This window comes from Podarcis erhardii (genome assembly GCF_964252035.2).
Source record: "Podarcis erhardii genome assembly, chromosome: 15".
NCBI classification, from domain to species: Eukaryota; Metazoa; Chordata; class Lepidosauria; order Squamata; family Lacertidae; genus Podarcis; species Podarcis erhardii.
Window position 1 is genome coordinate 4,367,357 of NC_138505.1, and position 9,569 is coordinate 4,376,925.

The 9,569-nt window shown below is 48.8% G+C and overlaps 1 long non-coding RNA gene across 1 annotated transcript in view; it reads right to left on the minus strand.

Annotated features, from left to right (window-relative positions):
* Positions 1-2,494, minus strand: part of LOC309330206 — a 37,562-nt gene extending 35,068 nt beyond the window's left edge. The window contains exon 1 of the long non-coding RNA XR_014151376.1: positions 2,275-2,494. This is a non-coding gene — a long non-coding RNA (uncharacterized lncRNA). The remainder of the gene's footprint in view (positions 1-2,274) is intronic.
* Positions 2,495-9,569: the final 7,075 nt, after the last annotated feature.

Sequence of the window (9,569 nt, forward strand, 5' to 3'; positions counted from 1 at the left end):
CAATAAATTAGCTGTCCTGTCCGCCTCCTCCTTCTCTCAAGGCACCACTTTGCTTTCTGTTAACTCGGCTTCACCTTGGGTAATGTTCTTCGCATTCCTTTTAAAGGAATTTGGGGCATATTCTTGACTCAATCCTCCTTTAGGAGGAACACACTGGATATTGCAATTGCAGGTGAATCACATTTTCTCCCTCAAAAGACACTGGCCCTCCAGATTGCTAAGGGTGCTGGGAACCAGAGCTCTGAGCGGGAGCACCAGCCAAGAAGAAGAGTTTGGATTTGATATCCCGCTTTAGCACTACCTGAAGGAGTCTCAAAGCAGCTAACAATCTATTTTCCCTTCCTCCCCCACAACAAACACTCTGTGAGGTGAGTGGGGCTGAGAGACTTCAGAGAAGTGTGACTGGCCCAAGGTCACCCAGCAGCTGCAGGTGGAGGAGGCGAGACGCGAACCCCGTTCACCAGATTACGAGACTACAGCTCTTAACCACTACACCACACGGGCCAAAGCTTTGCAAAGCAACCCAGGACAGCAGCCATGAATGGAGCGCCCCAGAAGAAGGGGGGGAATGGGCCCCATGGAGCTCCCATGCTGCACACCTGATCTTTCAAACATAGGCCAACCAGATCCAGAACAGGACACACACACACACACACACACACACAGCCAGCCTGCAAGTTCTGCTCTGTTGGGAACAAGAGATCCCAATTCTTCACCCTCATCTGTTTCCACCCACAAAAGTGCCCAGCTGTATCTTCCTTCCTTCCTTCCTTCCTTCCTTCCTTCCTTCCTTCCTTCCTTCCTTCCTTCTTTCTTTCTTTCTTTCTTTCTTTCTTTCACACACATATTTATTTACAATATGTTACAACCAGCTTTCCCTCTCTGAGCCCAGACGGTTTCTTTGCTTACGAAGCCTTGCTGCACCAAAGTCCGCAAGGCAAGAGTTCTCTTGCAATTCTCTTCCAATGGAGTCCTGCAACTCTTCCTCAAAGGCCTCGACTCCAATGCTTCTCTCCAGAGTGCTCTACGCTCTCTGCCCTTTCCCACTGTGAAGGCTGTACCCTGAGCCCCTTACCTACCCAGCCTGACTCTGCCTGGTTCCCTATAGCTTTGCTTCTCGCAATGAGGGAACCGCCAGAAGGCCCTCGGTGCTGGACTTCAGTGTCCAGGCAGAACAATGGGGGTGGAGACGCTCCTTCAGGTATACTGGACCGAGGCTGTTTAGGGCTTTAAAGGTCAGCACCAACACTTTGAATTGTGCTTGGAAACGTACTGGGAGCTAATATAGGTCTTTCAAGACCAGTGTTATGTGGTCTCGGCAGCCGTCACCAGTCTAGCTGCCGCATTCTCGATTAGCTGTAGTTTCTGGGTCACCTTCAAAGGTAGCCCCACGTAGAGCGCATTGCAGCAGTCCAAGCAGACTGTTGGTTATGGACATATGCTACATTTGTGTAGCCAGTTGCACGTTTCTCAGAGTCTAATGAGAAGTGCAAGCTCAAATTTGAGTGAAATTCCTTCTGGGCGCAAAGGAGTCCAAGGGGCCCAGCCAGGAGGTGACCCCTTCTCTATGGTTCCTCTTGGCCCTGGAAGCTAATAGTTTGGCCGGGGGGTAGTAATCTGGCTAAGTATACCCAACCACAGCTCGGTCTAGAATTTGGCCAGAATATTCCTAGCCGTTAAGACACCTCTTGATGTAATGTTTTCAGAGATGTTATCTTTCATGCCAGGCTCCTCCTTGGCACCAGCAGCTGCTTTGATTTATTTTGGCTCAGCTTCCTCTGGGATGTAATTTGTGCTCCTTTCAATGGGATTCGTCCCAAAATCCTTCATGCGTCTGAAGCGCCACATTTGGAGGGGAAGTCATGACAGTTACAGGCACACTATACCTTTCAAGCAGATTTCACCCCCGAAATAACTCTAGATTGATAAGGGTGCTGGGAATTGTAGTTCTGTAAGGGGGAAACTATATGCCATTTTAGTGCAAACACTCCTTTTCTAAACAGCCTTTTAAGCGGGTACCTTTATCCCATTCTGTTTTGGATTTGAAATGGTTTTGATAAATAGGATGCCTTTTAATTTGTCGAAGGTTACCCTGTACATTTCTTGTCCGATTGTTTTATCCAGATTTGTTTCTTCCATACAGAAGCAATGGTACAAGTGCTAAAATGTTGTGCTGCTGTTGTTGGGCCTGATGATGACGACATGTTAGAAGCCATAACTTCTAGTCCTAATTCCTAATTGCAACAGGGTGGCTGTCTGTAGCCTTTTAATTACCTGAAATGAAAGGGAGTTAATTGGCTCCAAGTAAGGAATGTTCTCCACCGACTCTCCTGAAGGCAAACCGCCTGCTCCAGAACATTCCACCTTCCCACTTAAAGCCCTCAAGACATTTTCTCCAACAGCGCAATAAGGCTTTGGCCTTCCTGCTTTTGCAAAGGCCTTTGGTTCAAAGCAGCAGGAGCCCATCAACTTAAGTTCACACTTACAAAGAGATTCATGAATGCCAGGCACTTCCAACCACAGTAGATTACATTACGTGGATTCTGTGAGGCATGTGATTCATCTCATTCAAGACTACCTGACTCCTCAGGCTCACATTTGTAAAGCCAGGTTTAGCTATTTGTCCTGTTTGGACAAAGATCCCTTCGGCACACCCCACCCCCCTTTCTCAGAGTTGCCAACCTTTTTACAGCACTGTCGGCAGCTTTGCGGGGCTGGAGGATGCGGGCAGCGGCTGGAGGGCAACTCCTCCGGTGGGGAAGAGGCAGAGGTTCTGGGCATGGCGCTGCTTCAGTGAGGCGGGCAAGGGCGGCAAGCCGATGCTGGGAGGGGCCACTTCTAGCCTCTGCCTCTTCCCTGGCGCCCTCCAGAACTTGGTGCCCTGGCACCCTGCGCCACTTGCCTCTATGGGCAAGACGCCCCTGAGCTGAACCTCAATGATAGAGGCACAATGAACTTTGAACTAAGGTTCTGATCTATTCAAGGGATAGGTAAAGGTAAAGGGACCCCTGACCATAAGGTCCAGTCATGGCCGACTCTGGAGTTGTGGTGCTCATCTCGCTTTACTGGCCGAGGGACCCGGCGTACAACTTCCAGGTCATGTGGCCAGCATCACTAAGCCACTTCTGGCGAGCCAGAGCAGTGCACAGAAAAGCTGTTTACCTTCCCGCTGGAGTGGTACCTATTTTTCTGCTTGCACTTTGATGTGCTTTCAAACTGCTAGGTTGGCAGGAGCTGGGACCGAGCAACGGGAGCTCACCCTGTTGCGGGGATTCAAACCACCGACCTTCTGATCAGCAAGCCCTAGGCTCTGTGCTTTAACCCATAGCACCACCCACGTCCCATTCAAGTGATAATATGACCCAAAAGGAAGGTAGATACTTATGCTGTGGCCATCATGGCAGTTCCTGTGAAGAAGAAGAAGAGAAAAGTTTGGATTTGATATCCCACCTTTCACTCCCTTTAAGGAGTCTCTAAGCGGCTAACATTCTCCTTTCCCTTCCTCCCCACAACAAGCACTCTGTCAGGTGACTGGGGCTGAGAGACTTCAAAGAAGTGTGACTGGCCCAAGGTCACCCAGCAGGTGCATGTGGAGGAGCGGAGACGCAAACCCGGTCCCCCAGATTACGAGACTACCGCTGTGAGTTTACGAAGCCTCGAGAGCAGTGGCGGAGCGTGTCTCCCTGGTGCCCAGGACGGGTGATTGTTGGTGGGCCTCGGGTGGGAGGAAGGCAACGTGAGGAAGATGCGGCTGGAGAGGCAGGTGCCTTCCATTCATTGTCCTCCTCAGACTGCTCCCTCCCTCCCTCCCTCCCTCCCTCTTGGCCAGTCCAGTCACAGGCCATGAGGAGAAGGAGGAACCCCAAATCCCATAAAGAGGAACACAAAGAACTTCCAAGATGAAGCTGAGCCAAAAGCAAAGCAGTTTCCTGAGCCATGACGTCGCCTGACATGAAAGATAACATCTTAGAATTGGGTTACATGGTCTGGGAGGGTGGCCAGGAGCATTCTGGTAAAGTCTAGACTGGACTGAGGTGGAGTATACTTAGCCAAATTAGTGACGCCATCCGAAACTGTTGCCCGAAAGGTCCAGAGAGAAACTGTATAAAAGGCTTTTCCACCAGTGCCTTGAAACATCTCCTCTCTCCTGTCACTTGGCTTCTCCATCACTTGGTAAGTTGTCTTTAACTGAATTGCTTCTTAGAGGAGAGAAGGAAGGAACTGTTTGATTATGGAACAAAATAATTTTGAAATTTGGTTTGACTCAATTAGCTGTCAATTGAGAGACAAGAAGCAGCTTTGGGAAGAGAAACTCAAATCTCTACATCCAAGGAGTTGTGCTACTGGGATTGTTTAGGGCTCAACAGAAAATCTGCACAAATTTAAACCTAGAGTTGTATTTTTAATGTGTGACATTTTAATGTATTTTTAATCTTTGTTAGAAGCCGCCCAAAGTGGCTGGCGAAACCCAGCCAGATGGGCGGGGTACAAATAATTTATTATTATTATTATTATTATTATTATTATTATTATTATGGAGCCAGCGCAGGAAAAACAGATAGTCAGCAGCCGTGGTCCTGAGTGGTTTTGCAAAACCTTGCCTAGTGTCCCCGTTCCCTGTCTTTCTGGAGAAAGCTGCTCTGGCCATGGTCACACCTGCTGCCCATGTAGCATCTGAACTGGATTTTTGAGGCTCACTCTATGCAGGGCTGCCTTGTTCCAGCCACACTGACCCTTTCCTGCATGAGGCAGGTCTGGCAGAGCCAGGTGCTCCCCTGAAACCCTGGAAAGGGAATCCTTCTTTCTGGTGAAGAGAGGTGGGGAACCTCTGGCCCTCCAGACATTGCCAAACTACAGCCCTCGTCTCCTCTGCTTCCTGCAGCTGCTGAGATTTGTAGTTCAGATTCAAAGCGTTCCCCATTCCTGCTCTAGGGACGACCCTCTGCTAGATGGTCACATGCATTAAAAGGAGCTCCCTGTCTTCTGAATGTAATGCTGGGTACAGATCGGGTTGCCTTGTAGGGCCATAAGAAACCCCCCCAAAATGGCCTTTCTGAGAAAGGAGAGGTCCGTCAGGAGAACAAGGCTGGCATTGATGGAACAGGCTTAAATGTTTATTATTCAAGGTTGTAAAGAGATAAGGAGACTCAGGCACTCGCGCTGCCTGGTATGGTGGAGCCATAGAAGGGAGAAGGGAGATTGCGGAAAGGAGGGAGGCCAATATGTTACATGGTAATAGGATCTAACTATATTCCTTTCGGTTTCCCAGAAATCAGGTGGTTTTAGAAGAAATCAGGTGGTATTGTATTCTGCAAATGTATAAAAAGCTGGCACGCTAAAAAAGGGGTGGGCAGACTACAAGCATGAGCTGGTCTGTGCCTTTGTGTCCAAGCAATTGCTTCACACACACACACACAAAAAAACTTTTTCTCCGCTGTCGTTTAACTCTTGCAGTGTCCCTGATGCTCCTAGTATCAGATAAGGCTAGAAAGGAAGGTCCTTTAGCCTCACTTCAAATAATGTATCGGAGAGTGGAAAAGGGCAGGGAAAATTATCAGGGGGGTGGAGCTATGAAGAGAGTTTGCAGTGTTCGAGAGTTTTTAGTTTTGGGGGAAAGCGAGTAAGAGTCATGATGATAAAGGTAAAGGTACCCCTGCCCGTCAGGGCCAATCGTGACCGACTCTGGGGTTGTGTGCTCATCTCGCTCAAGAGGCCGGGAGCTAGCGCTGTCCGAAGACACTTCTGGGTCACGTGGCCAGCGTGACGAAGCTGCATCTGGCGAGCCAGCACCAGCGCAGCACACGGAAACGCCGTTTACCTTCCCGCCATAAAGCGGTCCCTATTTATCTACTTGCACTTTGAAGTGCTTTTGAACTGCTAGGTTGGCAGGAGCTGGGACCAAACGATGGGAGCTCACCCCACCGCGGGGATTAGAACCGCCGACCTTACGATCAGCAAGTCCTAGGCACTGAGGTTTTACCCACAGCGCCACCCGCGTCCCAGTCATGATGATAGGAGTTTATGAAACCAGACAGGGCATGAGGAAGTTGAACAGAGAAAGGTTTTTCTTCCTCTCTCATAACACTAGAATTCCTGGACAGCCAATGAAGCTGAATGTTGGAAAATTTGGACAGAAAGGACTTATTCACACAGAACAGAGTCAAACTGGGCAAGTCTTTCCCATGGGAGGCAGTGAAGGACAATGTGATGGCCTGGGATTCAGACTAGAGGCTGAACCTGAAGAATCCCAGCCTGCACAGGATTCCCCGCCTCCAGAACCAGCTGAGCCGGGGCTGAGGCCTGAGCCTGAAGGGTCCTCACCTGTGCTGGGTCCTTAGGTGCAGGCACCAGCCGAGTCTGCTCTGGCTCCTGAGGTGATGGAGGACCCATTGCCTGCAGGTGCTCCACTCTCAGCCCCTTCAGAGGTAGCTGAGGTTGCCTCTGGGTCCGGTAACCCTCCAGCCTCTCCTGAGCTGCAGAGGCTGAGGGCAGAGAGGCGGAGGGAACTAAGTTCCCGCAGGAGGACTGCTCGCCTCCAGGCCAGGAGAGGCCAGTCACCTGAGGTTTGGGGCCGCCCTATGCCTCGGGGCAGATAAAAGCCAGCCAGCCCCAGACCCAGGTTGCGGGAGCAACATTGTTGGTAGTCTGTTCCTGCTCTTCTGCCAGAGTTCCTGACCCCACCCGACTCCCTGCCTTGGACCCAGCTTCAACTTTGACGGACAGCCTCCATACTGCAACCTCGACCTCGACCTCAAAATGGACTCGGACCTCGCCTCACGGTTAGCCCCCAGGACCAGCACAGACAGCAACTGGGATGGCTTTCAAAGAGGATTAGAAAAATTTTAAAAGGAGGAGGAGGAGGAGGAGGAGGAGAGGGCTATTGATGGCTACCAGTCACCAATGTTATGCTTTCCCTACACAACTGGGGCCAGCAATGCTTCTGAACATTAGTCGCTGGAAACCACAGGCTGGAAGAGATGTCTTGGGCCTGATCCAGCTGGCTCTTCTCATGTTCTTATGGAAGAAGAAGGTTGGATTTCATCAGAGGGGACAGGAAGGGACAGGGAGCAGAAAGAGGAGACTTTGTCAAAATGGCGGGGAGGAGGGAAGAATCTTTTAGCATTTCCTATTTCAAAATCCTTATTGAATTTATTATGCCTCATTCACCCTAATGTCCCAGGCCAGGCTACAGCAATTAAACAACGTTAATTCAAACTCTTATTTCTTTAGGAATCCACATATTTGTGAAATTATCTGTGAAAATCTCTCATTTCAGATTTCAAAGCTTCCTCCAAGATGTCCAGTATCAGCCCCTCTCTGCTGCAGCAATTGCCACCCATGGATGGAACTGTTACTATTACTGTCATAACTCCAACAGGAACATACGTTATCCGGGTTTAACCTCTTCCTCTCTGAGATTCCCTTCTGCTGCCTCCTTGGACGCTCCAGGTGACCTCATGTTCTGAAGAGAAGGCAGAGTTTCAGCGTCACTCACAATACGGACCCAACTGAGAACCGTCCACATTCCCCATCCTAAAGGGAAGCTCCAAGCGGAAAACTGAGATGACAAACCTGGATATGATTTGCTTTCTTTTCTGGGCAGGAAGTCAGGAATGATGAGCATCCAAAGCAAAGATGGTCTCAGGTGCTCATCTTTTAATAATAATAATAATAATAATAATAATAATAATAATAATAATAATATTTTTTTATTTACACCCCGCCTCCCCAGCCAAGGCCGGGCTCAGAGCGGCTTACAACCAATAATAAAAACAAGATGAATGATTACAACTTAAAAACAAAAATAAAATACATTAAAATAATGGAACATTATTAAAATGTAGCCTCATCGCAGGAGGAGAAGGAAAAGAAGAAAGAGAGGGAGGGAGGGAATCAAATTGGCTCCAAGCCAAAGGCCAGGTGGAACAACTCTGCCTTACAGGCCCTGCGGAAAGACACCTGCAGCTGCCAATGCCTCACCTTTGCTCAGTTGCCCTTGGCTGTTCCTTTGCACATCTCCCTTCTTCCTCTGCTCTCTCTCCTCCATTTATGCCCAGCAACCCTCCATTCTCTGAGTCTGAATAAGGAGAGCCGCACATCTACTGTACTACTGTAATTCGCTCTATGCGGGGCTGCCCTTGAAACTGTCCCACAAACTCCAGCGGGTGCAGAATGCTTCAGCGAGGCTCCTCACGGGGTCCCTGCCATGGGAGCATATTCACCCAGTGCTTTACCAGTTGCATTGGCTCCCGGTGGAGTATAGGGTCGGGTTCAAGGTGCTGGTCTTGACCTTTAAAGCCCTTTGTGGCTTAGGGCCCTCGTATTTACGGGACCGCCTCTCCTGGTCTGCCCCGCAGAGGACCTTAAGGTCCATGAATAACCATAGTTTAGAGGTCCTGGGCCCTAAGGAAGTCAGACTATCCTCCACCAGGGCCAGGACCTTCTCAGTGATGGCTCCGAGCTGGTGGAATGCTCTGTCCCATGAGACTAGGGCTCTGCAGGATTTAACCTCCTTCTGTTGGGCTTGTAAGACAGAGCAATTCTGCCTGGCCTTTAATTTGAATTCAGCTTGATCTTTTATTTCCCTTCCCTTCCTCTCCCCTTTTATGAAGACTACCCGCTCTGAGACCCCACAGCTAACTCTCCCCTGGCCTCCTCGCTGGCCTAAGTAAGACTAATTCAGCCAGCTAGCCCTGGGGATTATCTAATGCTTATTAGATGGATTTCCCCTAAATTGATTTCTGAACTTTGAATTTTATTCATGTTATTCATGTTTTTATACTGTATTTTATGCTGCTTAACAACAAAAGAATGGCAGACAAAACTGATGGAATTCGCAGAGATGGCGAAGCTGACGGGGAAGATCCGAAACCAGGAAGATCGAGTATTTTTAAAAAGCAGGAGTAAATTCTTAATTTCTTTAAAATACCACTGTAAACAGTTAAAATCATTGGCAGGGATGCAATGACACTTGTAATGTGGAATTCACCACGGTAACTATGGATATACAACAGATGGATAAATGGTAAAAGAGGCAGAAAATTTAATCTTAAATATGGAACCCGCGGAGGGAGGGAGAGGAGGTCTGAAGGTTCAAAAGAACCTTTTACTTTAAGGTTTGAAACGGTTAAAGTTAAAATGTATAAAATTGTGTAAAACCAATTTGAAAAATTATTTGAAAAAAGATATACAGTGGTACCTCGGGTTAAGAACTTAACTCGTTCCGGAGGTCTGTTCTTAACCTGAAACTGTTCTTAACCTGAAGCACCACTTCAGCTAATGGGGCCTCCTGCTGCCGGAGCACGATTTCTGTTCTCATCCTGAAGCAAAGTTCTTAACCTGAGGTACTATTTCTGGGTTAGTGGAGTCTGTAACCTGAAGCGTATGTAACCCGAGGTACCACTGTATCTCGGGTATCTCTGTATCTCGAGGTACCACTGTATCTCGAGGTGCCATCAGTTCAGGGTCCCTTCTTCCTACCTCTGATGAAACGGTTTCAAGCACTTGCTCCATAATAAATTGCGCCAGCCTCCAGGGCGCCACAGGACTCTTTGATGTGACTGCCGCAG